Source organism: Aphis gossypii, chromosome 3 (genome assembly GCF_020184175.1).
Source record: "Aphis gossypii isolate Hap1 chromosome 3, ASM2018417v2, whole genome shotgun sequence".
NCBI classification, from domain to species: domain Eukaryota; kingdom Metazoa; phylum Arthropoda; class Insecta; order Hemiptera; family Aphididae; genus Aphis; species Aphis gossypii.
This window is the reverse complement of record NC_065532.1, coordinates 52,436,547-52,442,234: the sequence shown is the minus strand read 5'-3', so window position 1 is coordinate 52,442,234 and position 5,688 is coordinate 52,436,547. Positions and strand designations below refer to the sequence as shown.

At 26.0% G+C, this 5,688-nt stretch overlaps 1 pseudogene; it reads right to left on the bottom strand.

The window, feature by feature from the left end:
- Window positions 1-1,376: 1,376 nt before the first annotated feature.
- Window positions 1,377-5,343, bottom strand: LOC114119213 (pancreatic triacylglycerol lipase-like; annotated as a pseudogene).
- Between the last annotated feature and the right edge of the window lie 345 nt (window positions 5,344-5,688).

The window sequence follows — 5,688 nt, the reverse complement described above, 5'->3', positions numbered from 1 at the left end:
TAACTTATATGGTGAATTTACATGATATAGATGTATAATAAACATTTTTAACACAGCGAAAAGAAACGTAGACTGGCACAGCTTAAGCACGAACACAACTGACAGTAAATAGGTATAGACTATAGACACGTCATGCTAAATTATGGTTAGGTATATGGTTATGGTATTATGGTTACCCGTATGGGAATTTACATAATTCTGATCCAATATTAAAGTATAATCTAAACTATAGCCGATTACCTACTTCTTAGTTCTTAATAATGGAAAGTTTGTCTAGTATCAAAAATAATAAATAATAAATAATCTACTATAGTAACGTACTCAGTATATACCTCGTATATATTTGATAACGTTATTTAGGAATAAAAATAATGTATCGCACGCAAGCCTAAAAAAGATAAAGCTGATAAGGACTGTTCGTAATCGTGTAGCGCACCCTGTGGCATATTCGGTATAGGTACGCAGATCTTTATTATTAGATTTAAATTATAGGAGATAAAATACAATGAATAAAATGTAGATTTAGGTATTGAATTATCCCAACGGATTTATTCACTTTGATAAATTTATATTTGTAAATGCTAGAATTTTAAATCGAAATCACTACGAAATAAGTTGAAAACAAAATCAATATTATTTCAACCCAGTATACTTAATATTTAACCTATCAACCAGTCAATTTTAATGAATTTACAGTTTGAGTATATATTGTTTAGTGTACTTATATATTATGCGTATATGTTTTAATCTTGATTTAAACCATAATTGTTGTAATTCAAAAAATCAATGAATTAAAATACTTATACATCATAAATTACATCTAAAAGTAAAGTACAAGTTGATTCACTTATTTAAAGCTAAAACAAAGGAACGTTAGACTTGAATATACATTTTTTTAACTAAAACATAAGCGTTTATATAGATATCTATTATATTTTTTAAACATTTTTTTTTTGACCTAACACAAGCCATTAATGCAACTACCATCTACTTCCTTTAGAATCAATCAGCACATGGTTAATTTGATTTTCAACCACTCCATTCGGAGATACCTAAGTTTCCTTGTGTATACTTTACTAAGGACAACAAGTACTGCTGATTACCATGGTAGTTTAATAAAAAAAAATATACCATTCATTTCCGGTTATTGTTCAAATTTCGTGTAAACATATTGCACCTTTAAGTAGAAAATTCTTTTATTGATAACTTGAAATCATTAAATATATTGTAGTCTATGGTCATTTATTAAAAAAATAACTTCCTATCCGTGTTTTACTCCGAAACTGTAGAAAATTGTGTGTTTTTTCGTCTCAATGGTCAATGGATTGTTACACCATTTACCCAAGTAAGTACCCCATGCGAAAATATATTAATACTTGAGGTTTAAAAACATTTATTTAATGATTTTTAATAAGTTTCTATTTAATATGGTAAAAATTAAAAAATACATTATTCATTTTTACCAAAAGGACTGGAATCATGAGTTCTCAAGAAGTAATTTCCTTTAGCACTAAAAAAAAAAAAAAAAAAATGTTATCAATTATTTTGATCAGAAAGATACGTTTACATAAATCATAAATGTATGAAGCATAGGTACATAAAAGAAAAAAAATACTACTAATCGTAGTACTAAAGTCACTTTTTTGACATTCAATTTGTGAATAATTACTACATATTATCTATTTTAAAGCTTTGATCACAATGCGTGTAAACAATAAAAAATAAATTAATATCATGAAGAATGTTTGTTTAAAACATTGACCATTGTTATGTGTCTAATGACCAACACATTGAATTATGTTTTATACCATACTTCCATTTTTACTAATTGTTATACCAAATAATTTTACGAAGAAGAAAATTACATAAACTAGATTAAATGAAAGTGAATAACGATACAAAACGAAATAATTCGAATCATAGATAATTAATCAATAGTAAATAATAACAATTATCAATTTACCTAGGTTCTGTGTCGTGTCCCATAAATGCAGTAGGGTTGGTTTTACATTTGTCATCTTTGATATCATCCCAAGATGAACAACTTACCCCTACTAAAGATCTCCTGTTGTATATGGAGTCTATATAAAGTTCGACTGCTCTTATATGGCTGCAACTAACTGAAATCAAATTAATATTGTATATAACACTACGATTGTATAATTTACCAGTTACCCAGCTATCTATTATTATCCATTGTCAATCAATATCCATTCGTAACATAATTGGTGTTCTACCGAGCAAATGCTTGGATTAGATATTAATTTGATACCTAACAAATTGTCCATATTGAAAACAATTTCAATGCAATGTTATACCACAATAATACTTATTCAACCGTTCAATAATTTTAGGTTAAATTATTTCGTCCTGTTGCAATACGAAAAAAAAACTTCTATTGCTTGATACATTACTTCCTATACCTATCTTACGTCATCAATATTATTTACCCAACCAACTCAAATTATCATTTCAGATTGATAGAATACTTGCCGAATTTAGCAGTTAAAAGTTTTTTGATTGATTTGCATCCCGGTTGAGGTGCATCTCCTCCATTGACAAAAAAGTCAACGTGGCCTAGACTATCAGCGTAGCCATAAGTCCCTCCCGCAGTGTGAATACAGTCAACAAATAGGGCATCATCTGGACTCAATTGGGGTACTACACCTTTGAAGTTCTGAAATCCAGGTCCGGCTGCATCTAAACCTATATAATATAATATAAAATATATGTCTTATAAGCACGTATCACAGTATAAATATCATTATGGTTTTAAAATTTTCTATTATTTATAGTAATGTATAACTATTTAATTTTAATGTTGTTGTGAGATCTAATGTTTAGGATAAGTAGTCAAATACCTATATGTCGATATTAATAATAATATAAAACACATGAAAGGTACCTATTTTAATATAAATTCCCAATCTAAAAAATAATGTGTTTTTAATTTTTAAAACTGTTCAAGTGTTATTGGATATTAAAATCAGAAATTCGTAATTTTGTATACATCATAATTATAGAAACAAACATTTTAAAAATATTCTCATTAACATATGATAATACATATACCAATAACAAATCATGTTAATGTTTTATTTTTAAGTTGTGAGTACCTACTTATATTCATCATGTTTCAAACTATATAGTCTATATGACTAGTGTCCCTACATTTAATTTTAATTATTTAATTCTTAATGTTATTAAATTTATTTTATCATATATTATTAAATACTACTACTAATAAATCTAGATACGAATGTTATAATTTATGATTAAAATACTAAAAATCTTTATAGTTGTTTTCATATAATTTTTTACAACTTTAGGCTTTAGTGTTATAAATACCTAAGCTAAAACATCAACTCATGTTAAATGTCACAAGTATTAGGAATATAGAAAATAGAATTAACAAAAAAAAAAATTCAAATAATGTTTAAAAATATAGTAAAGACAAATAAAAAAATTCAAATTGAAAGTAAATTAACGACGAGTATAACAATCTAGGTACCTTAACTCATTGAATCCCAATTTTAAATTATTCGAATTGGTAATAAAAAATTATAATCAAAAGATAACAAATTTAGTCTTACGAGTTTTGATTTATACGAATCAATGTTGCTTAAAAAGAACTAACATATAGTGGTCACTTGAATATGCAGAAAATATGTACAACATATACGTCATGGTATTATTCTAAGGGTTTAATTATAAATACAATTTATTAGTAATTGACAAATGTATAATTATAAGCATGATTATAATATATATGTATACTGGCGTGGATCCAGAGGGGGGTACTAAAATACTATATAATTATACCCCTTACAAAATTGGTACTAAAAGAGAAAACTAATGAGTTATTTTTTCATTAACAATATAAACAATAAGTCAACAATAGTTGATTACCATAATATATTACTGTAAAGAAAATTACTTCTAAAATGAATGATTTGACTGTTTACAAGTATATAAAAACATTAAAATTAAATATATCAGAATCCATAAAATTATATTGTGAGGATATTGAGGATTTGGTTTTAGAACTGTCAGTAAAAATAAATACGTGTAGTAAAAGAAAAGAATGAGGATGGACGATTGATCGAAATTACTAAAAAAAAATAATATTTATTTGTTGTCGTATACTTACATGTTGTTACGTTTTAAGTACTCACCAGTAATTCTGGCCACTTTTCCCTTTTTAAAATTACGACCACACGATCCTAATACGTGAGCACCGAGACTATATAGCCTATTAAATGTATATCATACGGATTTATTTTTGTGATATCAGCTACTCGTTCCAAAAATGTAGCGATCACGGCACCAACAGCTACAGTCAAAGCTGCAGGTTGTGGGTACTTAGGATCCATGGCAACAACACTCCAATCCACCGAGATGATATTGAAACCACCGACGGCCACATATGCTAAAATAGTTTAATATTCAATACATAATTTCTTGAGATCAAGCCAAATTTTATACAAGTATATTATTTTGTTTTTAGAACAATATTAGTTGTTGGTTTATCATACCATAGTTAATTTCAACTACAAGGGATTGTTCATTTGATTTACTATCAACAGATGTATCCCATCCGTGAGTAGTAAGTTTTAAAGGTGCGTCTTTTATCCAGCGTTGCATTATACTTTGTTCATCGCCATATTTGATTTCAATAATATTATCCTTTCCAAGATTTCTATTCAAACATTTGAAAAAACATTATCAAACATATAAAAATAATTTTAATAGTGGTTCGTCATTTACGTCAAAGAAAAACACATTATAAAACAAATTTCTAAAATTAAATTACTATATAACATTTACTTAATCACATATTATATACATATTATGAAAAAAAAATCTAGTCTTAAAAGTCCAAATTAATATTAATTATGATACTTATAAATTAAAATAATAATAATCTATGTGTAATTACCTTATTATTAGTTCATAACACGGTAATACAGTATATATAAACTATTAATTCTACATATAAGACATAAGTATTATGTTTAAATTTTAGTTAATATTTCATATAAATTAAAAAATATTGTTCAAAACTATTATTTTATTTCACGCATGAACTAATAATATTACATACGAGTTGAGATAGAAGAACTTAAAGCCATCTGCAGGTATAGACGGTAACATAACGATAGCTTCAACAATTTGTTCAACAATGTCACTTCTACTTTTATGGACAAGAAACAGCACGAGTATTATAACGTAGATTCTCATTTTTAATTCAGCATAGAACTAGTTTGACAATATTATGATGATAAACGAAAAACTACTTCAATTCGCAGTTGAGTGACTTTTTATATTTAATTCATCGTACAACTTTGTTTAAATAAAATAGATTTTTTTCATATAAACTAATTAATTTGACGTGTTTATATATGAGTGAATTATTATGATTCTCATGAGTAAACTTACCTTCAATAATTATAATTCGTTGACAAATACATTAAAAATACGCTAAATAATACCACATGTATGATTTCACTGATTTTGTTTAGATTTATGTTGTATAAATTAATTATACTGTTATTGTATAAATATTATTTTTTACTAAACTAATAAAAAACAAAATATTATATAATTATTTACCACAATTTTTATGTATTGGTGTATGTATATTTTATTTTTTATACATAGAACACAGTAAATTACAAATGTTAAATA